At 42.9% G+C, this 26,333-nt stretch overlaps 1 long non-coding RNA gene across 1 annotated transcript; it reads left to right on the forward strand.

Moving 5' to 3' along the window:
* Positions 1-344: 344 nt before the first annotated feature.
* LOC140908773 (uncharacterized) lies at positions 345-23,325 on the forward strand. The gene is made up of 3 exons (XR_012157989.1): positions 345-1,483; positions 1,913-2,059; positions 23,086-23,325. It is a non-coding gene; the product is annotated as an uncharacterized lncRNA (long non-coding RNA).
* Positions 23,326-26,333: the final 3,008 nt, after the last annotated feature.

The raw sequence follows: 26,333 nt of genomic DNA on the forward strand, positions 1-26,333 counted from the left end.
ATGAATGATTGTCTGGTTATTTCATTTACCAAAGATAAATAAACAGATATTTATGAAGTCATTGGGCGGTGAACTATCTCCAATTGAACAGGTTAATCATTAATATTTGGAGGGTTTTCTTGCCATGCTGTATTAGGAGGAGAACATCACCAGACATTTAAATTGTTTTATATAACTAAAACAACAACGTTATGTATTCTGGATTTTTTTTCTTCAACAGCAAACATATAATATTTTAACAAAATAAGCATATGAATTTTTGAATTCAGTTAAACATTCAAGTTTTTTAAAATCAGGTTTGTTTTTGTTAAAATTGTTTTTAACTAAAATAGTTAAATGAAATTTTTAAAAAACAAAACAAAAATTAAATCGACTATGTCAGCCAGGTCAACATGAGAAACTTAAAATATTGGCTTCTGCAGCTAACTCAGTCGTCCTCACCTTCATTTTCCTGTTTGTTCTTAATCTGGAAAAGAAAAAGAAGCTTTCCTGCTTTTTCAGGTCCCAAACGATTTCTCAATTTGGAATGAATTAGTCCAAAGGAAGAAAATTTTCTTTCTACACCAGCAGAAGAAGCTACTGCTGTTAAAAGTGAGATTATCACTTCAACAGTCTCTGAACCCAAGTGCTTAAGTGACTTCCACCAGGTCACTGGTGTGACTTTCTTTAAAACATCATCAACAAACATAGATTTCTTGAATGGTTCACCCTTAGCTCTGAAGTTTATTATAGTTGGCATTATGGAGGGATGATTGCTGGATGTCCATGTCATAGCCAACTCCTCTTTGTCAGCAGTTAAGGTTTGACCCTGGTACCAAGTATTGAGAATATTTGCAAGAAAATGAGCTGGAGATAGTGCTTGTCCCATTCGTTTTTTTAATGCTTGTAATTTAACTCTGTCATTGCATATTTCTCTTTTTAAGATCTCACTCAGTTCCTTCCAATTTTCAACAGTGTCAGCAATAAAACAGCGATTTACCTGCATTTTGTTCAAGGCTACAGAAATAGGCTTCAGAGTACTCAGCGTGTGTTCAACATGTCTCTTAAGCCCAATGTTGAGAACCCTGGCTGTTGCAATGCCATCTATTTTTTTCACGATTTTGTTCACAATTGTCATCAGATTAGGCCAGTTCTTGATGTAGTGCTCAAAACAGTCCACTGCTGAGTTCCATCGCACGTCTTGTGGGAGAGTTAGCTTGGTTCCTCCCACTTTTTTCAGAGCAGCTGCTGCAAAGTGGTTGTTACGGAAGAATTTTGCAATTTCAACAACATTAGGGTTTATTTCTGGAACACTGAAGTCTTTGGCTAGGAGGTACGTCAAATGAGCACTGCAACCGTATGTCATTAGCTTGGGACTCTCTTCACTCTCTTCTAAATTTCTTCTCATCTTGGATACATTTGCAGCATTGTCTGTGACCAAGCTGTGTACTGGACATTTGAATTTTTTCCCCGCAGTTTGTTATACCTTTTACTGCTGCTATTTGTAAGTATTCTGCTGTGTGTGCATTTCCTGATGTATCAGTTGTTTCTGTAAGGAAGACATTCCCTTCTTCTGTTGTCACACAAGCACCTACAGCAGGGTCATTGTGGACATTGCTCCACCCATCAAGATTCAGGTTAACAATTTCACCCTCTAGACTTTTGAACACTGCTCAATTTTTCTTTTATACACTTTATCCAGCAATTTGCCCGCGACATCAGCTCTGTTGGGTGGACAGTATCCTGGTCTTAATGACTGAACCATGTTAATGAAGTGTGGGTTCTCAATCATACGGAAAGGACAGTTTGTTCCATAAACAAACCGGGCAATTTTTTAATCAATTACCTCTTTTTGTAATCTGCTGGTTCTTATCACAAATTTACCTATGGTTGTTTCTGGATGACAGAGACTGTTTTTTTCTTTTTGCTGCAGGTGATATACTGTGGCTACGTGACATACATGATGTGACTGAAACGCTATCATTGGCAGATAACTCTGAAACTATAGAAAATGATGGTGATCTTGAAGGTGGATAGTCTTCAGAATCCTGTATGTTGAGGATGGATTCTCCTAAACAAAGTAAGTCAATGCAGTTATTTAATTATTATTACCACAGTGCTCATTTAGTATTACTCATTGAATTCACTGACACTCAGTACTACTTTAAAGGTGAAATTGTAAAAGGAAGATCTGCCTATTTAAGCTATTTATTTTTTATCACAACTGCATCTAAAATGATAGTACCATAGAGTAACAACTGTATTTTTTGCTCAAACACAAGAATTTAAGAATAGTCCAGAAGGAAGACAGGCAGTCCTTAAGAAAGAAGTATGAAATAAAAAAGTTTACCAACCTGAAGATCCTGCATATTCTGACGTGTTCCTTTCATCATCTTCAGTGCAGCTTCCTCCTGAGATGGAACACTTCTCATGATGATGTTTCATTCAGGCAACCAGGCCTTGTGTTTCTTTGTTACACTGCTTGCATTTTGCATGCATGCCTGTCTTAGCCATAGGTAGAGGAACTTCATTAAAATATTCCCAAACGGGGTCTCTTTTAGAGCCTGCTGCCATTATAGGTTTTCTCTTCTAGTGAGAGAATGGTATGGTAGATCTCAAATCAATGAAGGCTATACTCAGAAAGACCTCAAGACTTCTGGAATATGCTGCTCAAACAGTTTCACTTTTGTTTCTACTGCCAGTTCCTCCCTTCTCACATTTATCTCTAGACTTCTTCTCCTTGTCCAGATCTATTCTGCCCCCAACAATCTTCTATTAGTTGAACTTTTTGAAACTTTTCACTTTTAGGGAAAAGTAAGGGATTGACTCTGTGTACACAAATATGGAGAGGGACAATAGGGTTGAGGTCTGTTATTTCTCACCTCTATATATTATTTATGTACTGAAAAACATGTTTGCTGTTAACAAGCATGTAATCTCTGGAGACACAAATCCACAGTTTGAGAACTGCAAAACTAAGTATCTCTGATGGTATCTTCTAGACTAAACACTAAGTCCCATTGGGTAGATAGAAAGATTAACCTAAATAATCTATACAGAAGCCCCTGGAATCCCATAAAATTGGGTCCCTAATACATGAACTATTGGAACTCATTTACAAAACTTTTCTTAAACATTACATGAATATATTGTCTCATACTATAGAATTAGAATTTATAATCCCTGTTCCATGATGAGATATCTTTGAGCTATAATGTATCTTAATTAAACCTATCTTTAGATAGGTTTTTTTCCTCAAAAAGCATTTTATAAAAAAAAATCCAATTTAAATAAAAAAATCTGATTTTTTTATTTTTAAAAAAGTAATTGATTTTTATCTACCCTGCTTAAGACTATGTAAATCTTGCTGTCAAACAGATTAATGCTGCTTTGTAGTCTTTATGAGAGAGCTATTAAGTGTGGAGATAGTTTTTAAAAATTAAAATGGAAACATTCAGAAAGAGAGTGGATTTAGCATTAGCTGCTTTGTAGCTGGCATTTATATTTTGATTTTGAAGCAAGAAACTTTCTTCTATATACTGGAGAGGCATAAAACATAAGGAGAAAAGGTATCTCTTTGAATATGGCATGATGGTATTCTGCTTTGAAGGTATACTGAATGACTGCCTTTTTTTGTGTCAGAATCAAGACTCAGACTTCCTGAGGATGTACCTGAAGTATGTTTTTTTAAAGCTTTCTGGGGGATTTTATGTAAACTTTTAATGCTGCACATGGCAGGGGCGGGGTGAGAGTAGGGACAGGAGGAAATTTATAAATACCCAGGATGTTTATTCAGGGAAGTGGCAAAGCAAAGCTCTTGTTTGTTCATGAATGACTGACAATCTTTTGGTGCTTTAATTTTTTGGTGGTAAATGTGCATTCTGAGTGGATCTGGGGAATATTTCTCACATGAACTATAAAATCAGATTCAGCCCTGATGTAAATTAATGAAACCTTGATACCAATGGAAGTTGCACCACTTTATGCTAAGGCCATAATCTCTAAATAATGCCCAGTGGTTGATATGTTGTGAGAGAGGAGGTTGTGTTTTGTGGCCAGGGAGAAGTAAGTTGCCTCCATATTTGTCTTTCTTTAGAGCTCAGTCCAAGAGCTTTATCTGTGGAAAATCAGAGGGAGCCAATGCCTTCAAAGGGACATATGTACAGTGCGGCAGAGCAGTTGTCTCGTTGAAGAAATCTGGAATGAGATTGTTGGGAGTCCAAAAATGAAAGCCTACCCTGGTGGCCAACAGCTTCCTGTACATCGTTCCTGGACGATTTTCTCCTAGCAACCTATTTGAAGGAAAAGATGCCCCATTCCTTCAAATTGCATTTTGGAAGCCTCTCCAGTTTTGATAATCTGAGGGGGAAGGAAAAGGTTTAGTGTCTGTTGGGCTGCTCCAACCAACAACAATTAGTTTGTGGCTGAGGGACTGTTAGGCGCATGTCAGACTCAGAACAATATTTCTGGTTTTCATGCACTGACTCATCAGTGTTTATAGGCTTCCAACATGTCAATTGCCCTGAGGTAACCTGGTAAGGAAGGATATGACTAGGCCAATTACATTGGCTGAGAGCCTAAGAAACACCCTGCTTCAAGGATAAGATCACATTTCTGTCATACTGCCAGTAGTTTTGGTAAAGGAAAACTTTATCATCTTTGGAATTCTTTTTTAAATGAGCCTGAATGTTTTGGAGGAGTCTAGTTATCCCCTTTGAGTATGTGTGAGCTCTAGTGACTGAGAATATGTAGCAAATAATTTATTCTATATACAAAATCTTTGTTTTGAGACATGGAAGAATGTCATTCAGGTAGAAGAGGGTGTGGAAAGCCAGTTGCCTAATGTCTGATATTTATTTCATATTAGATTGCATGATATACACAAAAGACTGGACTGCCCTTTATCTTTTCTAAGTTTTTTTTTTTTTTTTAAGGAGTGGCAGCACAATTTGTCCATTGTGAGGCCTTCCCACCCTACTCAACAATTCCTAGCATGCTCTTAGGAGCTATATAAATACATAAATAATTATGATAACCTGGCCTCTTCCTGTCACTTGCCAAACCACGTGTCCTTATAGACATTATGTGATGAAAAGAAAGGAAGAGGAGAGACAAGTTTTTATATTTAGATTGCACACTCTTTGGGGCAGAGATTGTCTTTTTGCTCTGTTTGTACAGTGCCTAGCACAATGGGGTCCTGGTCCACGACTCGGGTTTCTAGTGCTATGGTAATAAAGAATAAATGAATAATGTTTAGAAGTTATGTGCAGAATGGGGAAAAAGGGGTTGTATCCCTTTTTACTACTTTATGATGTATAAAGAAGTGTCTTGAAGGGGATTAGTGGCAGGATATGTTTGTTTTTTAATTGAGGAATATCAGTCTGATCTTCCCTAGTTTTGCTGGAAGGCTTGCTGGAGCTATTACATGTGACTTTTCTCACCCCATAACCCCAATGAACGGGCTGGATTATCAATTTTTTAACAAAGTGCACCTTTCTCCTAAATGTTTTAAACATTGGCATTAAATAGGTCAAAACAAAACCCCAAAAGTTATAAACAGTCTCACTGCATGTCCTTCCCTGTCTCAAAAGCTGAGCTTTCAATCTCAAGAGAGATCATAATCCTATCAGTTCTCCATAGATGTCAAGGAAGAGACATAATCTGTATTTCTAAATTAAAATGCAAGCCAACACCCTCCCTCACCTTTCCCCTCTTCCTTTTATTAAAAAAAGGGGAAAATAACCTTTCAGGTTGCCTATGTACATCATAAAAAAAAAGGGGGGGGGAAGGTACAAACTCAATTTGTTTCCATTGCAGAGTCACACTAGATGTCTTGGAGTTATCTAGTTGCGGTCTTAGATGAAAGCACTCATTCAAGTGTTTCTCACTTCCCAGTGAATAAAGCCAGAAAAGGAACAGCACCCTGGGATTCCTATAGCAACTACATAACACTAACCCCATCACCATCTCTGAAAGCCTTGGAGGTAGCCTCAGGAGCAAGGATCCTCAAATACAAGCAGGGCCCTGCAAAAGAGCCAACTAAACATAGTCAGTTAAATGAATAAACTATTTGCTTTACCTTTTATTTTAACCTACAAGGTGAGCTCCACTGATAGAAATTGTGGCTTTCCTTTCTACAGATGGGGTCTGCACTGGTGATGCTACACCAGTGGCTGGCCATAAATTGCTAAAATCAGAGCAGATTCCCATTGTAGACAAGTGTGTTGTTGTGTGTGTGTGTGTAATTTTGTACTTAGGGGTTAATTTAATTTTTGAGGATCCCTTTTGCTCTGAACTGGAAAGAGGTTCACTAATCACTGCAGGGGTGAAAGTAACACAGAAGACTTACCGGTATGGGGCCTGGCTCTGGGCCCCCAGGAGGGGCGGGGCCTTGGGTGGAAGGGGCGGGGCTGGGGGTCAGACTCCCCCAGCCAGCCCATCCGCCCTGCCTGGCCCACGCCACCCGGGGCTCCAGCAGCGATTTAAAAGGGCCTGCAGCTTCTGCTGCAGCAGCAGTGGCCAGGAGCCCCAGGCCCTTTTAAATCACCAGTCCCTGGGGCAGTTGCCCCTTTTACTGCCCTCACCCCCACTGGTGGCCCTGGTAGGGTCTCTACCAGCAGGGCTACTGACAGAGGTGAGGGGGGAAAGGGGCATCGACGTTAAAGCACCAGCGCTTTAACATCGGTTGTTTATGGGCTGCAACTGGCGGCCACTTCTTACTGGTACGCTGTACCGGCCTACTTTCACCCCTGTCACTAGAAGATATCAGTGTCCCTTGTACAGTTTCAGACATGCTGTACAGAGCAGTGAAGTGAAACAGAAATAGTCACTAAAAGAAAAGGAGTACTTGTGGCACCTTAGAGACTAACCAATTTATTTGAGCATAAATAGTCACTCTCACTTCCCTGTGTATGTCCTGTCCATGTAGAGAAACAGGAACCAAACTAAGTTTAAATGGGGTTTAAAGGAACAAGACATTGGTTTGTACAAGGGAGAAAAGCTACCTAAAGTACCCATGTAGTTGACTTTAGAACAATGTGCACAAATTGTTACCATGTCACTGGGAAATCAAGAGAGTCAGAGAGACTAGAATCCATGAAACACAGAGAATTTCACATATACTATTCTGCGTAGGTTCTCCTACAGTGCTCATCGTTGTATATCTTTGTGCCTTCTAGAAGTGCATTAAGCAATGTGACTAAACATCTGTCACATGCTACTTGGTCTCTCACTTTCTCCCCAAGAGGAGATGCATAGGCACTGGAGAGTCTTGCTGTATGTATTAGTGAAGGCAAGGTCAAATAAATGCCCCTTGCACTTGGAATGGAAGGTGGTGAGGTTTGTAATGGTCCTTAATTTCTTTGGGAGTTTGTCTGGGCTCATCCCTGAGAAAGTTCTCTCTCTTGCACAGACAAGCTTTACTCTTATTGTTGAAAGTTCCATTCTGCCAGGGAAGCAGAGTTGTCAACCACAGTCTTCATCCTGGAGCTTTAGGTGGGCTTTTAGGTATCCTGGACCCAGGTGATGGAGCACCTTGAAGATAGGACCAAGACCTTGAACTAGATTTGATACTGTATGAGAAACCTGTGTGGAGAGCAGAGGACAGGTTTCATGTACTTGTGGTAGCCTGTGTTGTTGACGAGACATGCTGCAGTATTTTGTACTAGTTGGAGTTTCTTAAGTGCAGAAGGCTTCATGCCCAGGTATTCCACATTCCTGTAGTCTAGCCAAGAGGTGACAAGGGTATGAATAACTGAGGTTGGGTCTGCATCCTACAACTGGAAATGGTAGAAAGCATTGCTTGTGGATGCTGCTATGTGGAAGCTTAGCATCTGCGACAAATCCAACAGTACTCCTAAACTTCAGACTGAATTGACCAATTGTGGGTGAGTGCCTTCAACCAAAGGAGACTGTGCAATGGCTGAAAACTCTGTTAGATTCTTTCCTCTGCCCACCAGGATCATTTCTGTTTTGCTCAGGTTTAGCATCACCTACCTGTTCATCCATGTGCTGATCTCATCCAAACACTGGGCCATATTGGTGGTAGTGGTGTGATATTGCATGTTTCAAGGAGAAAGGAAAGATTTCTCCTCTGAGTGATGCACGGGCTCTTTTTGTCAGGAGTGGCACCAGTGGTTCATGACTGTCTTTCCCAAGTCAGGAAAGCCCTGGGTCAGATTCACAGATCTTGGGTTGAAAATCCATTAGGGTGTCCAGAACTTCTTGATGATTGTTTGTATTGAGCTCCAGGAAGGCAGGTGGGCTGGTGGATGTAGGCAGAATGGATGCATGCTGTTTGAGAAGGCTTTCTGAATGTACGTGATCTTTTTTCGTGAAGTAGGGTGATAATTCTTTGTAGCACTTGCTGCTCACTTCTGATGCAGGTTGTAGGCACTCAGAGTTGATGAAGCGGCTTACTACCCTGGATAGCTTTTTGGGGGTGAGATTTTGCAGCTTCAGTGGAGGCTGAAGGGACGGCTCTCTTGCTGTACAATATGGCCTCCATATAGACTTTGAGGAATTAATGTTTCATCCTGTCTGTATCAGCCTTTGCTTTCTGCTCTCAGCATTTGAGTTTCTACCCTTTCTCTTCATCTGGGTCAGGGTGACAGAAAACCAAAGACCTCAATGAGGAGGAAGAGGCCATTTTGGGGCCAGTGTGTTAATGATTGAAATTATTGTACAATGATAATGATTCAACAAGATCCTCAGCTCCCTATCGTATGGGTAGAGCGCTGTGGTACTTTAGCGGGTTTGGGAATTTGCTGGAGAACCTTTGTTTTAACTGATAGGACTCTTGAAATAATGTGACCTCAGTGTTTACCTTGTTAGGCTAAAGTATTTAGCGCAGCTGTTAGAAGCAGTTCATCATTTTTATCAAGAGTACAAATGGTACTTCATGGGGGTGGAGGAGTGTTCTGAATGCAGTGTACATTTTCATGTTTTAACTTGCTAATTTGTACACAGTTAGGGGTTGAGAGAGAGAGAACACTTTGTCATCTTATGAAAATGATGAGCAACCCCTTATTATAATCTTCTGAGAGGTTTAAAGTGTGTTCATGAATAGAAGTATGATTAAAATGACATCTCAGAGTTTCATATATTTAGTCTCATTCGGTGGGGTCCATATACAGTTTTCTGAATGTTCATTCCAAAACAAGATGTTTCTAACCTCCAGTGGTGCTGTAAACCCCATCCTTTCTGTCTTGGTGGCCCAGATGCTAGGAAACTCAGCAGCACTCCTATCAGAAGTGGAGCAAAAACAAAGAAAGCCAGTCTCCTGCTCCGGGCTCACTGTCTGAGTTCTAATCTCCCTCATTCCTAGTCTCTCCCATTCCCCACACCCAGTTCCAGTATCCTTGCCCAGCTACTCCCAGTTCTACCCCTCCTCACACCCTAGTTCCTTGTCAGATCTCTTCCCACCCACTCATTTCCCCCCATTGGTTCCTAGTCCCTGTCTCCTTGTCCAGCAAGTTGCAGTCTAGCTCTCTTCCTTCGGTTCCTTGTCTGATTTCAGGGTCCCACAATCCCTACCACAGTCAGTTGGCTCTTAGACCATCCTGTTTCCCTCACTCGTTCCCAGTCCCACTCTACCCACCTGGCTCCTAATTCCAGGCTCCTTGCCCAACCAGTTCCTGCCTGCCCTCCGCACCTCCAGTTCCCAGTCCCATGTTTAGTTGCTCTGTGAGGATGGTGCGTGTACAGTCTGGTCAGTGCTGGGACTAGACTTGAGCATGCTCAGTGAAGATGGAATCTTCAGGACTTCTAGCTACTAAAATGGAATGTCTCAGCTGAGCATTTGCCAACTGCAATGTTTCAAAGTCTTATAACCTGGCCAAATTTGGGATGGCAAAAGGTACAGCCCTGACACAAAGGCCACTCCTTCACTGGTGACATGGAAACATTTAGTTCAAATAGTTAATGTTTGGTAAAGTTGTAAGCAACTGAAAACAAGGACTTATAATGGGACATGTCAGGCAACCTGAAGAGGCAGTACTACTAGTCCCACCGATAGTATATAGGTAAGGCCTGTGAAGATTGCAGGTCACACATGTTTGCTGCTAAATCAACTAGAGGGCCGTTAAGGTAAGGATGGACAATTGCATGCCATAGCATGAAGCCACTGTGGGCCACAACCCTTTTTTGAAGGTGTGGGTTGCTGTAACAATCTCCATTTCATGGCAGTTACACTTTTGGCAAGCTGCTAATGCAGCCTTCAGTTGGGAAAAGTTTGGGTGCTCCTGCATTCAGAGCCATACAGAATTTTTTGGGGACCAAAAACAGACACAAACACACCCCACGTCCTTCCCCAGAAAATTTACCACCAAGGAGACGTCTGGTGGCAGTTAAGAGCAGTCAGGACTGCACTATCCCATAGCAGTAGCTTTTGTCCCACGAGGCTGGGCCTGACTTCCCGCTCTGGGCACTGTGATTTGTACATAGGGTCACAGCATTCAAGTCTTTCCCAACCCTCCTCCACAGCATGACAGAGGGGCAGCTAGGCCAAACCTGAGCGACGCTGTGACCCAGCATGCCAGTTTGGAACTCCAGTTGGTTTGGGGCCTCTCTCAAAGAGGGGCCCAGGGCAAACTGCCTGTTTTGCCCCACACTTGGGTGCTCCTGCCACCATCACAAGATTGACTTACCTTGAAGGGGAAACATCACCATCTTGCTTTCCTTCCTCCACTACCTAGCAAGGGGTGTGACAATTCCCCACAGCGCAACTAATCTGTGCACATCTGACAGTTTTGCCAGATTCATATTTCTACAGCCCTAACAGCAAAATGTCTGAATAGTATTTAACATGGCAACAGCCACGTAACTATGTAAATACAGCTTGGTCCTCTTTTTGTTCCTTCTTGCTACTCAGCCTGCTTCCCCTCTTTCACTAGCTCCTAAATCAGAATTCTCCACCTACAGAGATGGCAGCATTTTACATCTACTTTATCTAAGTGTATATGATTATGGTAGTGGATAACCAGGCTCCTCTTCCATTCTTCCTCATACTACCCAACATGCCTCTCTAAGCCCTCCCTCATACTCCCTCCCACCACTCACATAAAAGCACTGAGAGGATTGACAATAAGCACCTCAAAACACAGACCTGGAATCATAGAATCATAGAATATCAGGGTTGGAAGGAACCTCAGGAGGTCATCGAGTCCAAACCCCTGCTCAAAGCAGGACCAATCCCCAACTAAATTATCCTAGCCAGGTCTTTGTCAAGCCTGACCTTAAAAACTTCTAAGGAAGGAGATTCCATCACCTCCCTCGGTAATGCATTCCAGTGTTTCACCACCCTCCTAGTGAAAAAGTTTTTCCTAACATCCAACCTAAACCTCCCCCACTGCAACTTGAGACTATTACTCCTTGTTCTGTCATCTGCTACCACTGAGAACAGTCTAGATCCATCCTCTTTGGAACCCCTTTTCAGGTGGTTGAAAGCAGCTATCAAATCCCCGCTCATTCTTCTCTTCCGCAGACTAAACAATCCCAGTTCCCTCAGCCTCTCCTCATAAGTCATGTGTTCCAGTCCCCTAATAATTTTTGTTGCCCTCCGCTAGATGTTTTCCAATTTTTCCACATCCTTCTTGTAGTGTGGGGCCCAAAACTGGACACAGTACTAGTCCAGATGAGGCGTCACCAATGTTGAATAGAGGGAAATGATCACATCCCTTGATCTGCTGGCAGTGCCCCTACTGATACATCCCAAAATGCCATTGGCCTTCTTGGCAACAAGGGCACACTGTTGACTCATATCCAGCTTCTCATCCACTGTAACCCCTAGGTCCTTTTCTGCAGAACTGCTGCCGAGCCATTCGGTCCCTAGTCTGTAGCAGTGCATGGGATTCTTCCGTCCTAAGTGCAGGACTCTGCACTTGTCCTTGTTGAACCTCATCAGATTTCTTTTGGCCCAATCCTCTAATTTGTCTGGGTCCCTCTGTATCCTATCCCCACCCTCCAGCGTATCTACCTCTCCTCCCAGTTTAGTGTCATCTGCAAACTTGGTGAGGGTGCAATCCACACCATCCTCCAGATCATTTATGAAGATATTGAACAAAACCGGCCCGAGGACCGACCCTTGGGGCACTCCACTTGATACCAGCTGCCAACTAGACATGGAGCCATTGATCACTACCCGTTGAGCCTGACAATCTAGCCAACTTTCTATCCACCTTATAGTCCATTCATCCAGCCCATACTTCTTTCACTTGCTGGCAAGAATACTGTGGGAGACCATGTCAAAAGCATTGCTAAAGTCAAGGAACAACACGTCCACTGCTTTCCCCTCATCCACAGAGCCAGTTATCTCATCATAGAAGGCAATTAGATAAGTCAGGCATGACTTGCCCTTGGTGAATCCATGCTGACTGTTCCTGATCACTTTCTTCTTCTCTAAGTGCTTCAGAATTGATTCCTTGAGGACCTGCTCCATGATTTTTCCAGGGACTGAGGTGAGGCTGACTGGCCTGTAGTTCCCAGGATCATCCTCCTTCCCTTTTTTAAAGATGGGCACTACATTAGCCTTTTTCCAATCGTCCGGGACTTCCCCCGATCGCCATGAGTTTTCAAAGATAATGGCCAATGGCTCTGCAATCACATCCGCCATCTCCTTTAGCACTCTAGGATGCAGTGCATCTGGCCCCATGGACTTGTGTCATCCAGCTTTTCTAAATAGTCCCAAACCACTTCTTTTTCTACAGAGGGCTGGTCACCTCCTCCGCATGCTGTGCTGTCCAGTGCAGTAGTCTGGGAGCTGACCTTGTTCGTGAAGACAAAGGCAAAAAAACTACTGAGTACATTAGCTTTTTCCACATCCTCTGTCACTAGGTTGCCTCCCTCATTCAGTAAGGGGCCCACATTTTCCTTGACTTTCTTTTTGTTGCTAACATACCTGAAGAAACCCTTCTTGTTACTCTTAACATCTCTTGCTAGCTGCAACTCCAGGTGTGATTTGGCCTTTTTAATTTCATTCCTGCATGCCCGAGCAATATTTTTATACTCTTCCCTGGTCATTTGTCCAAACTTCCACTTCTTGTAAGCTTCTTTTTTGTGTTTAAGATCAGCAAGGATTTCACTGTTAAGCCAAGCTGGTCGCCTGCCATATTTACTATTCTTTCTACACGTCGGGATGGTTTGTCCCTGTAACCTCAATAAGGATTCTTTAAAATACAGCCGGCTCTCCTGGACTCCTTTCCCCCTCATGTTATTCTCCCAGGGGATCCTGCCCATCAGTTCCCTGAGGGAGTCTAAGTCTGCTTTTCTGAAGTCCAGGGTCTATATTCTGCTGCTCTCCTTTCTTCCTTATGGCAGGATCCTGAACTCGACCATCTCATGGTCACTGCCTCCCAGGTTCCCATCCACTTTTGCTTCCCCTACTAATTCTTCCTGGTTTGTGAGCTGCAGGTCAAGAAGAGCTCTGCCCCTAGTTGGTTCCTCCAGCACTTGCACCAGGAAATTGTCCCCTACCCTTTCCAAAAACTTCCTGGATTGTCTGTGCACCGCTGTATTGCTCTCCCAGCAGATGTCAGGGGGATTGAAGTCTCCCATGAGAACCAGGGCCTGCGATCTAGTAACTTTTGTGAGTTGCCGGAAGAAAGCCTCGTCCACCTCATCCCCCTGGTCCGGTGGTCTATAGCAGCTCCCACCATGACATCACCCTTGTTGCTCACACTTCTAAGCTTAATCCAGAGACTCTCAGGTTTTTCTGGAGTTTCATACTTGAGCTCTGAGCAGTCATACTGCTCTCTTACATACAATGCCACTCCTCCACCTTTTCTGCCCTGCCTGTCCTTCCTGAACAGTTTATATCCATCCATGACAGTACTCCAGTCATGTGAGTTATCCCACCAAGTCTCTGTTATTCCAATCATATCATAATTCCTTGACTGTGCCAGGACTTCTAGTTCTCCCTGCCTGTTTCCCAGGCTTCTTGCATTTGTGTATAGGCACTTGAGATAACTCGCTGATCGTCCCTCTTTCTCAGTATGAGGCAGGAGCCTTCCCCTCTCGCACGCTCCTGCTTGTGCTTCCTGCTGGTATCCCACTTCCCCACTTACCTCAGGGCTTTGGTCTCCTTCCCATGGTGAACCTAGTTTAAAGCCCTCCTCACTAAGTTAGCCAGCCTGCTTGCGAAGATGCTCTTCCCTCTCTTCATTAGGTGGAGCCCGTCTCTGCCCAGCACTAGAATGAAATAGTTCTATTTGAGAAAAACCAATTTAATGAAGGAAGAATAAACCTGCAGCTGCTTTACACTGGGTCCTAAAAAAACAAGGAAAATAGTGTCAGGGTTTCCAAAAGCACCTAGTGATGTTTGGGTACAGCTGCTTGGGAATTTTTTGATGAAAGTTTTGTTGTTGTTGTTGGAAAATGTTGATGTGTCAAAAAGGTTTCTTAGGCCCAGAATGGAATTTCTGATCAAAATGTGGGAGTCCCGCCCAGAATAGCCAAGAGTCCAGTGGTTAGGGCGCTCAGCTAGGCTATAGGGAAACCCAGGTTCACTTCCCCAGCACTGTATCCAGCAGAGCAGAGATGTCAACCTATGTCAAAACGTGAAAGGTCTCAGGTTTGTCCTGATGCAGAGTGGGAACATTTTTCTGGGATGGAAAACTGTTTGCCACAGAGCTCCAATTTTGGGTTCCAAAAATGAAACATTTTAAAGCGGTCTGATTTTGGGAGTACTTTCTGAAAATCTGAAGCTGTATCAAGTTACGCCCCCAAGTTACTCTTGTGAAAATCTTGACCATCCATTCTAATCTTCACCATGATCCTGCAAACAGCTACATGTGTGAGTAACTCTGTGCATATGGGTAGCCCCTACTCCATGTGTAAAATTACATTACAATTACAAAGGGTTTGCAGCAAAGTTTTACACAAACAGACATTTATAATTAAAAACGCTTCCTATTCCTCAGGCTGTTGCTCTCAGTCTTTCCACTGTTTCCTTGAATGAAAGAAAAAAACTAAGTTAATTAGGTACAAAAAAGCCCTCACAGCTGCTAAAATTATTGACACAATGTAAAGATAACATAAAATCCCAAGAGAAAAATGTATCAACTTACTCTGATGTGGTGCATCATGGCCCTGAATGGCCTGTGACAGTCCTTGAACTGCCTCCTCCTTGCACAGCTGCTGTCATATCAGCGCAGCTTTAATGGGGAAAGGTTGCTGGCCACAACAATCTCACTGTAGGGGCACAGATCTGACATAGCTTGTCCTCACTATAAAAGATCTATCGGAACACAGGGTCATGGGGATTGCCATGCTGGACCAGACCCACCTAGTGCAGTGTCCTGTTTCAGACAGGAGCCAATGCTTGCTGCTTCCGAGGACAATGTGAGAAGCACTGTGGTGGACAACTATGAAACAGTTCATAGGCTTAAAAGAAATTTCCACTATCTGTTAGTGGCTGTCTTAAGCCTGGAAACATGAGGGTTTTATAATTTGCTATTTCAGCTTCTTGCCTCCTAATTCCCTTTATTGAGCAAAATAAAAATAGGAAAAGAAGTGAGACCCTACTCCTGTTCCTTCTGAAGTCAATAGCCAGACTTCTAATGTTTTTGATTGTGCAGGACCAAGCCCTTAATAATCTAGTACACAGGGTAATAAATATAATGACAAAGAATGACAGCAAGTCAATATCTATAATTTCTAAGCAACCAATTCCTCTGTGGATCCCATTTTAGGTTGAGGCATATTGGGTACTGCCTCACCCAATGGTGATCTTAGAGCTGCCCTGCATCAACATTTTCTGCCATGCAGTCAGGTGCCTTGTACAGAAAAAACACATGTGAACAATATTTTACACATACACACAGTAGGGTAGATCACAATAGATGTCAATAGACTATAGGAATAAATAAGACATTATTTTCAGGCAACTGTGTGATGTGTCCCTACTACCCAGGCTTCTGATTGATGTTATTGAAGAATCCATTTTTATTGGATTCATTATGTCCCTAGTTCATAATTGTCAGAGAGAGACAGCTCAGCAGCACAAGGACAATATACTATTAGAAATTTCCTGACTCGAACCTTACAGTTGGTGAATGTTGGTCCTTGAATTCCACTGCACGCAAACTCTAACACTGAAATCATGCTTGTTGGCCAATGGGATTAACGGAAGCTGAACGAGTGACCTGGATCGTAACCTACTGTGTAGGTCCAAAAATGGATCGGCAGATGTGGCATTGGTTACAGTCTAACCAATATGTAGCATGGATAGTGTGATGAGATTTTCAAAGTGAAGAATTGAGATGTTTGTTGCAGTGGGTGGGAAAAGACGGAAGGTTGGAGCACACACAGGAGATGGTTTTAATGGGCATCAGGGGAGATGTCCGGAGAAAAGTGAGAGAAAATGGTGCCTCTTTTCCCTTTCCTCAGCCAATCAGTCTCCTATTGTTTCCCTGTGGATTTAACTGTATGGGTTGGGGAGGGCTGGCTTCAGGAGTTATATAGAGCAGAATCTCACGGGAAGGTTTAGAGGGAGAAGAAATTGTCAGCAAGTGACAGACCCAATGGGGTGAGATCTTTGAGGGCACATGTCTTCAGTCTGGGTCTCATCAATTTACCAGCTCAGCTGAGGTTCCATCAGGCAGCCTATCTGCCAAGGTTTGCTAAAACCAGGACAAAACACTTTTTTTTTTTTTTTTTTGTAAAACTGGTAGTGACACAAGGGCAGGCCCTGAAAACTGGGGCAATACTGATGTTCAGGAAGGTATGATTACTGAAGACATGAGTTACTCACAGATCATTTTCAGACAATCAGCCAAGACTTTCAAACATGTGTGCCTAAAGCAAGTTAGGGTCCTAAGTCCATCTGTAAGCACCTAAGTAAATAGACTGATTTTTCAAAAGTGCTGAGCAGCTAAAAACTTCAGTCTGCTGTCCCCTCCTTTCCTCTTGTGTGCATGTAATAGATCAGGGAGGGGCTGCGTCCAGAGTAAGGACCTCCCTTAGAGTGAAATCTGCAAAAGGGTTCCTGAGTTATGCTCTCTGTCTGAATTGGCAGAAAAGTAGAACAACCCAGTAGGGACCAGTTAAGGATCAGATACCCTTCCTGCCTTTTACTTGAAGTTCTTAAAACAAACAAAAAACCATCCACACACATTTGAACCCCCAAGGTACAAGTAGGCCTAAACTGAGTATCCATATAAGCATAAATCTGTTAGCTGTGTCCTTCCTCATGGTTCCAACTTCCCAGTGGACATTATGTCCCTACTTGTCACATTAAGGCCTCATTAGACCCCGGACTGACAAACATATGTGGGCAGATCCCTGCACCCACACAAACCCTATGAGTAAGGCTCCGCACAGATGCAGGGACCTGCTCAAGTGGTTCTCAAAAAAAGGTTGAGCCAGACATTTTACCCTATTTGGAGCAGAGATCTGTCTGGCAAACCTGATGTTGGCAGGTAATATTTTCCAATAAAGACTATTTCAGTGGGAGAAAAGGGTCTTTCTGCTAAGTGTGAAAGTTTCCCCAAGTTGCAGTGTTTTTAGCCGTGTTGGTCTGAAGAAGAGCTGTGTGTGGCTCAAAAGCGTGTCTCTCTCATCCACAGAAGTTGGTCCAATAAAAGACATTACCTCGCCCACTGGTCTTTGTGTTTGTTGCTCACAGGTATATGAGTGTATGTGGAATCAGGGAACCATTGCTGAAGCAGTCTCCACAGTAATGGCCTTATCTCCAACTTCTGCGTACAGCATTTTTAAGAGAGGAGGGGAGGCCATGAATACAAAAGTGCCCTAATCTTCATTCATTTTCCCCAGCGTGTGAAACTAAAACAACACCACTGTCTTTTTACCTTCATTTTTCACGAACAGAGTAATGTTTAATTACCTGGATCTAAATTTAATTCACATCAAGTTAACTGGTCCTAAATGTTTTATAAATCAAGAGTTAATAAAAAAAGTAATTTTATCTCAGTACTGGCCTCATTTTCCCTACTGATTCTCAATCCAAGCTCAACAGACAGCGCTTTTTGTTTGATGATTGTTCTTTATTGCAGCTATATAGACGCACAGAGCTGAGCTAGTCTTCTCATAGTAAAATGGTTTCTGGCAGCCAGTATTCTAGCAAACTGATAGAATACAATTTCCAGCATAGATCCTGACAATAATGCAAAATCATCTGTGTTGGAAGGCCACCAGGAAACCTGGTTACAGCACAGCTGCCCCCAGGCACTATTAAAACATAATTCCATGTTGACGGGTTTCAGAGTAACAGCCGTGTTAGTCCGTATTCGCAAAAAGAAAAGGAGTACTTGTGGCACCTTAGAGACTAACCAATTTATTTGAGCATAAGCTTTCGTGAGCTTCCGATGAAGTGAGCTGTAGCTGACAAAAGCTTATGCTCAAATAAATTGGTTAGTCTCTAAGGTGCCACAAGTACTCCTTTTCTTTTTATAATTCCATGTTGTAATTCAGATGAGACTCAACTGTGTCTTCTTAACTGCATCCCCAAATCATGCTAAAGAATTGGGAGCTTTAACATGATTTGGGGTCATGGCTTAAACATGGTGAGGAACCATCGGCACTGCCAGAGGAACTCTGGTACAATTGATTTTCTGTTGTAAACAGGACCATTGACTCCTCAACCAAAATAACCAAGTATTAAAATGTTGAACCAAACTATGGCTGCTCTATCATGGGTGGACTGGGGTAGGAGAGAGGGGATTAAGGGATCTCCTTCCCCGCCCCACCAACACTTCCATGCAAGAAGCAGATATAATTTGGTTGCTTGCACTGCAAGAGCTCAAGGGAGGAAGTTATTGTCACGCTGTCTGGAGTGGTTCACCACTGTGAGTGCCAATCTCAGGGCAGACTTTCAGAAGCAGGGCAGACACCCCAAACTTGCTGTAGGTTTTATAATTAGATTTCACAACCCAGTAACAAATGTGAACTCCTGGATCACTGTAATACTTTTACCATGGGGTCACAGACAGTCCCTTAGGCTCTCCAGTCTATCTTGCCACCCAGGCAAGCTAGACTTAGTAATAAATGGTCACTTACACCAAAGACCATAAAATATTCAGGTTGCTTCCAGTCCCAAGAGACCAGTCACTTACCCCAGATCAATTTGTACTTTGTCTTTCACACCAAAGACAACCCTGGTAGCCAGTCCTATAGTAAACTAACTAAGGATTTATTAACTAGGAAAAAGAAATGAGAGTTATTTACAGGTTAAAGCAGGCAACATATATGCACAAATGAGTTCAGACTATGATTCCAAAAGATGACAGAGAAGTAGTAATAATGTCAGCATTCTATGTCTTCTCAGGGCTTAATCCAGGTCAACTGAGGGATCTCTGCTTTTGTTTCTTAGCTCCAGCCCTTGTAAGAGTCCATACAGCAAAGAGATGAAAAATCTTGATGTCAACTATCTTTATTTCCTTCTTCCAGCACTCCAACCAATGGGATGAGGCCTTCGCAATCAACAAAGCTTTTGTCCTACAATGGCCCACTTCATTTTGATAGTTCTCCTGGATGGGCAGGGGGAGTCATTCTTCCCATCTGAGTTCACAAGTTCAAAGCAGGCATTTTTAAAATTATAAAACAAACTTATATTTTACCTTGTAGCATGGAACACAAACATTACAAGTAAGATTAATGCATGCAGCAATTTACACGCCTTTTATGGAGTCTAAACACATCCTTACAAGTCTAATATCTCTCTTGAACAACATTAACAGGTAGGTGAGCTGGTCTGGTTTCCAGCTATGAATTTTTCAGTGCTCAGCTGATGCCTACAGACTTGGCAAGAGCTGGCTTCTTAGCATCACAATTATCCAGCACTTCTGTCAGTGCTGAATTGTTGAAAGGGGATATGTCTGGGTGGCATGAGGGTATGGCCACTGTTTCCTGGCTAGTGGCTGTGGGCCTACACTGAGAGGAGTGCATGCTATAGCTGTTCTGCAGGTGTTAGAAGTGTCATTCATGAGCATGCTCTCTGCAGTGCACCTGAAGACATTGTACCTGCCTCCTCTTGAGTGCTATAGTGATGAGACTCATGAGTGATATAAATGCCTAGAAAGACAGATGCTGTGCTTTCTGAGTAACTTCAAAAAAGCCTTCTTGGCCGTATTCTCAGTGCTGTGGACTTTCCTTTTCCCATAAAACTGCCTTGGCTGAATAAGCAGCAGCAATTAAGTTAAAGGAAATGATAGATTTTTAAACTGAGACAATTGAAGCAATAATTACTTTGATCTCTAGCAAAGCCTAGGGGCTTGATTATTTTCTAATGGAAGGAACTGAGACAAATGAGATTTCAGCAGTATAGAACCAGAGAGGGTTCAGGGTTTGTGGTGGATTAGAATGAAAGGCTATGGTAAATCTCTTTTCCTATGGTAGGAAGGGCAGCCCTCACTGTGCCACATGGCCTTCTCATAGTCCTGTAGTTTGCAGTGTCTGCCTGCATTTTTTAGGAGAATGTTTCTTTGCTTAAATTACTGCCACCAACTTGGAGCCTGATCAAACCAGTTTTATTAAAAACCACCATTTGGCTTCTAATGTTTTTACTCTGATTAAGAACATTAACTTGGCTAAATGAACAAGGGAACGGACTGTTGCTTAGTCTCTCAATGCCGGAAAAGCTTTTGATCAGGCTGAGTGGGAGTTTGTTTATGGTACCATATAAAATGAAATTTGGAGATAAGCTTATGAATTGAATTTGAACCAATGAACAACAATAAACAGATCAATTTATGTTCACTAAAGGCCCATGCCAAGTTGTCCTTTTAACCCTTAATTGTTTTACTTACAAATCCTAAACTATTTGTGATTATCTATCCATGTTAGCTATTTGGACTGAAAATAGCTGTTATGGGTGGCTGACTGTAATAAGGGAATTTGATATTTTACTTTTGTTGGAGAAGTTGAATGAATTACACTGTGGCCAAATAACCCCTAGTTCTTTTGTATAATACACAGGAATATGGATGGTCTCCTGATCCCTGTATGATATTACTGCAGTAGCAGCTTCCTTCCCTTCTTACAGTCATAAACAGCAGACATTACAATTAGAAAACAAGATCATAGAAATGTAGGGCTGGAAGGGACCTGGAGAAGTCATCAAGTCCAGGCCCCAGGGCTGAGGCAGGACCAAGTAAACCTAGACCATCCCTGACAGGTGTTTGTCCAACCTGTTATTTAAAACTTCCATGGGAGGCTGTGGAATCCCCATCATTGGAAGCCTATTCCAGAGCTTAACTACCCTTATAGTTAGAAAAATTTTCCTAATATCTAACCTATATCTCCCTTGCAGCAGATTAAGCCAGTTACTTCTCGTCTTACCTTCAATGGACCTGGTAAACAATTGATCACTGTTCTCTTTATAGCAGCCCTTAACATATTTAAAGACTGCTATCAGGTCTCCCCTCAGTCTTCTTCTGTCAAGACTAAACAGACCCATTTTTTTAAACCTTTCTTCATAAGTCAGGTTTTCTGACCCTTTTATCATTATTCATAGATTCATAGATATTAAGGTCAGAAGGGACCATTATGATCATCTAGTCTGACCTCCTGCACAATGCAGGCCATAGAATCTCACCCACCCACTCCTGCAATAAACCTCTCACCTATGTCCGAGCTATTGAAGTCCACAAATCATGGTTTAAAGACTTCAAGGTGCAGAGAATCCTCCAGCAAGTGACCCGTGCCCCATGGAGGAAAATCTGCCCTGGAGGAAAATTTCTTCTCAACCCCAGCTGAACCCTGGGCATGTGGGCAAGATTCACCATCTAGATATCCAGGAAAGAATTCTCTGTAGTAACTCAGATTCCACCCCATCTAACATCCCGTCACAGGCCATTGGGCCTATTTACCATGAATAGTTAAAGATCAATTAATTGCCAAAATCATATTATCCTATCATACCATCTCCTCCATAAACTTATCGAGTTTAATCTTGAAGCCAGATAGGTCTTTTGCCCCCACTGCTTCCCTTGGAAGGCTGTTCCAGAACTTCACTCCTCTGATGGTTAGAAACCTTCATCTAATTTCAAGTCTAAACTGCCCAATGGCCAGTTTATATCCGTTTGTTCTTGTTATTTTTGCTCTTCTTTGGACTGTCTCCAATCTATCCCCATCTTTCCTAAAGTGTGGTGCTCAGAATTGGATGCATTACTCCAGATGAAGCCTCACCAGTGCTGAGTAGAGCAGGACAGTTACCTCCCATGTCTTGGATACAGCACTGCAGTTAATACACCCCAGAATATTAACCATATTTGCAACTGCATCACATTTAGATTCATATTCAATTTGTGATCCACAATAACCCGCAGATCCTTTTCAGCAGTACTACCATCTAGCCAGTTATTCCCCATTTTGTAGTTGTGCATTTGATTTTTTCCTTCCTAAGTGAAGTACTTTGCACTTCTCTCTATTGAATTTCATCCTGCTGATTTCAAACCAATTCTCCAATTTGTCAAGATTGTTTCAAATTCTAATCCTGTCCTCCAAAGTGCTTGCAACCCCTCCCAGCGTGGTGTCATCTGCAGATTTTATAAGCATACTCTCCACTCCATTATCCTAGTCATTAATGAAAATATTTAATAGTACCTGTGGGACCTGACTAGATACATCCTCCCTGTTTGACAGCAAACCCTTGATAATTACTCTTTGAGAATCCTCGTTCAACAAATTGTGCACCTACGTTAGAGTAACTTTTTCTAGACCACATTTCCCTAGTTTGCTTATGAGAATGTCTGGCACAGAACACTACAGAGCAAAAAGGGCTCTGTGCTATTCCCACTGAAGTCAATGACAAAAAAGTCCATTTAATTTAGCGGGAGCAAGATCAAGTGATTGGTGTGTAAAAAACCCCAAATAAATATGTACATTTATATAGGACTTGAACTGTATATTTGAAAGATATATGGATAATGTATATTATTTATTATTGGTTAATAAAGTGATTTATACAGTGCAGACACATATCTACTGTGAATGCACATAGACTGTGGCTTTGCTACAAGTTCTGTGCTTAGGGTGATGAATAGCTATGTCACCCCTGGATCAGTGCAGGGAAAGAGCTGTGCCTCTGAGAGGATCTCCTTTGAAAGTGGGGCTGTAATATATGTGTGCATATGTCTAAATTTTTCATCACAGAAGGAATCCAGCTGCTGTTTGTCTTGCATCCGGAGGCGGGGAGAGATGGGTTTGAGTTTTAAGCACAGGACTAGGAATGATGAAATCTGGTTGTATTTCTGGATCTGCACAGGCTTCCTGCATAACTCTGGGCAAGTCACTTCATCTTGATGCAACTCCCATTAAAGTCCGTGAAAAGACTCCCATTGACTTCAAAGTGTAAATCTAGTCTTAAAAGTGATTGTATACAATAAATGACATCATGAGGTTCCATACCTGTTGTTTCTCAATGATTCATGATCAAATCTGCTCAGTTTACAAGATGTACTTTTCTCTAACTCTCAGTTCTGTGAACCCAACCTGGAGTCCGAAAGCCAGGTTGGATGGGAAACAGTTTTCCCATCCTGTGAACAATGAGATTTCTCCTGTTCCATACTGGAAGAAAAGTGAGACCTTTCCAAGCTTTGAGAGAGTAGCAAGCCAACTTCTCAGAAATGCCAATAGCCTGGTGGTTAGGGCATTTACTGCAGATGTGCGAGCCTGGGCTTATGTCCCTGCTCTGCCTGATTTGGGGCAGGGACTTGAACCCAGCTCTCCTATGTCACAGGTGAGTGGCTGAGGCTATTGGCAGTTCTGGGGTGTGAGCTCTCTTGCTCTCTCTGGTTTAGACCATAAATTTCATCCTGCACCTGATGAAACTTTAGTTGAACTTTGGTATATTCCCACAAACAGTTTGGTTTCAGTGAAAAATGGTTTTGTCAAAAAGTACCTGATCAGATCTACTTTCTAGCTTGCACATCACCAATAAGAAGTTTCTGCAATCAGAACTTAGTAAATCTACTCATGGTGCCCAAACTAGAATCCAGCTCACTCTCCCATAGCTGTACTGAAGAGACAAAGTGGGTGAAGTAATATCTTCTATTGGATCAGCTTCTGTTGGTGAGAGAGAGATCAGGTCTAGCTTAAAAGCTGGTCTCTCTCTCACCAACAGAAGTTTGTCCAATAAAAGGTATTATGACTTCATCCACCTTGTCTCTCTAATATTCTGCGACTAACACAGCTACAACACTTCTTATAGCTGTATTGGTTCTGCTGTGCTGAGCAAAATGTAAGCAGGCTTAGCCCTGGTCTACAGTACGATGAACTTATGTCGATATAACTACATTGCTCTGGATTTTTGACACCCCTGAGCGATGCAGTTACACCAACTGAACTCCTGGTGTAGGCAGTGCTGTGTCAAAGGGAGTGCTTCGCCTGTCAACATAGCTACTGCCTGTTGGGGAGGTGGAATACCTACGCTGACAGGCAGGGTCTTCACTAAGTGCTACAGCAATGCTTGGAGCTGCATTGGTGCAGCTGCCCCACTACAGTGCTGTGAGTGTCGACAAGCCCATAACCTTAACTAGAGCGGAGCGGTGTGAGGCGGTGGTGGTTCTCTCCCCATCCGTCAGAGAGGGAGACCACGCCCTCTCGCTGCAATGCTCCTACAGCGACTACGTTCAGAGGGGAATTAGCTGACAGTTGATAGCCCCAAGCCTGCAGTCCAGGCCAGGCAGCAGCTGGGTCTATGATCCCCGGCCCGCAGCCAGAACGGGGCAGCACGCAGTTAATGCTTCTGGCCCGCCGTCAGGCAGGGTAGCAGTAAGTCTATAGGCTCCAAGGCCCTCAGTCAGGGCGGGGCAGCAATCAGGTAATGGCTTTGGCCTGCAGTCAGGTAGAGCAATACAGGAGTCTAGGGGGGATTAGCTCTCTGGCAAGAGAGCCAGCAAAACCATCTGGTGTCCTAGCTCGGGCGGGCACCAGAGTAATGCAGACCTCCTGGCCAAAAGGTGGGGAGACTGCCACCCCCAGGGGTGGGCTGGCAGGGGGACTCAGGCCCACTCGCTCCACTGCATCGTGTCCCAGCCCAGGGCCCTAACAGTGGCGGAGTGGTCCGCCACTGGGTCAGCGGGGAAATCCGGCCACAACACGCTAGCTGGCTTGCAGTTAGTAACACAGCCGAACCCTATTCAGCTTCCCTGGACTCCTTCCTACACTGTCAGTCAGGGGGTATCTGGGTCCCAGGGTTGTCGTTTGCATTGCTGGGGTAAACAGCAAGTGGCAGCCCCAACAGCTCCTCGGGGTCCCCGGCATCTGGCAGCTCCAGCAGTCCCTCTGGGTCTCTGGCACTGTAGAGACCTCTGTCGGGTCTGGGCTCCAGCAGCAGAGGGTAGATGGCCTGCTCCTCTGGCAGCTCTCCCTCCACAGAGCTGGAGGGCCTGTCTTTTATATTTCCAGTGCCTGTCCTGCCCCTCTGCTTCCGGCGGGGCTGCCACGGGGTGTCCCGGTTCTGCACACCAGGGGGCAGTCGTGGTTCTCTTCCTGTCCGTCCGGGAGGGAGACCAGGCCCCCTCACTACAAGCGGCACTATGACTGAATACTCACAGGGGGAACAAGTCTATTGAGAACAAAGGTGCTAGTTTTACAGTCACTAGAAGAAATGCAACTTAATGGTAGTTGGATCAGGCCTAGTCATGCCTCAGTTTCCCCATTATAAAAGGTAAAATAGTAATATATAGCTATCTCACTGGAGGGGGTGGGGTAAAAGAAGAGGAGGGTTGTGAGTATTAATTCATTACTCTGATTACAGGTTTTTTAAACTAAAGTCTTAAATTAAGCCTATCCCCAATAATTATATCTGTACACCAATAATTCTGGAAAATATATCATAGATGATCAAACCTTCTGAGGACATTATTAACTTCTTCAAACACTCCTATTCAGGAATCATAGACTACATGCATAGCAGGTTTCCATTTAAATAACTTTTTTCTTGACATACTCACTTTATCACACATTATTTAGTTTTATTTTGCATTGAAATAACATTTAATTGGAAATCCGTCTTGCATTTACCAATATCTGCTTATATGTGGAAAGAGACCTCAAATTCTATGCAGTCATTCTCAATCAATGTCATCTAGGAATTAACTCAGCGTTATTACATTATTGATTCTATTTGTCCCAGGAGCTACATCAGTTTATCATGGAATTTTTGCCTCTTTATCAAGAAACACAAATCAAGAGCATTCATTATGTTGCTACTATAGACTGGAAGGTTTTTGGAATTTAATTTTCCTTCCAATTTTTGTCTAGATTTCCAGCAAATTTAAATTCCCATCTAGCCCCTTTGCACTTCCTACCAATTGTAAATAGTTCCGACAAGTTCTCTTGAGGCTTGCCTTATATCATTAGGGTTTGCTAAGATGTTGCAATATTATGGTATAATA

This window comes from Lepidochelys kempii, chromosome 3 (assembly GCF_965140265.1).
Source record: "Lepidochelys kempii isolate rLepKem1 chromosome 3, rLepKem1.hap2, whole genome shotgun sequence".
Taxonomy (NCBI): domain Eukaryota; kingdom Metazoa; phylum Chordata; order Testudines; family Cheloniidae; genus Lepidochelys; species Lepidochelys kempii.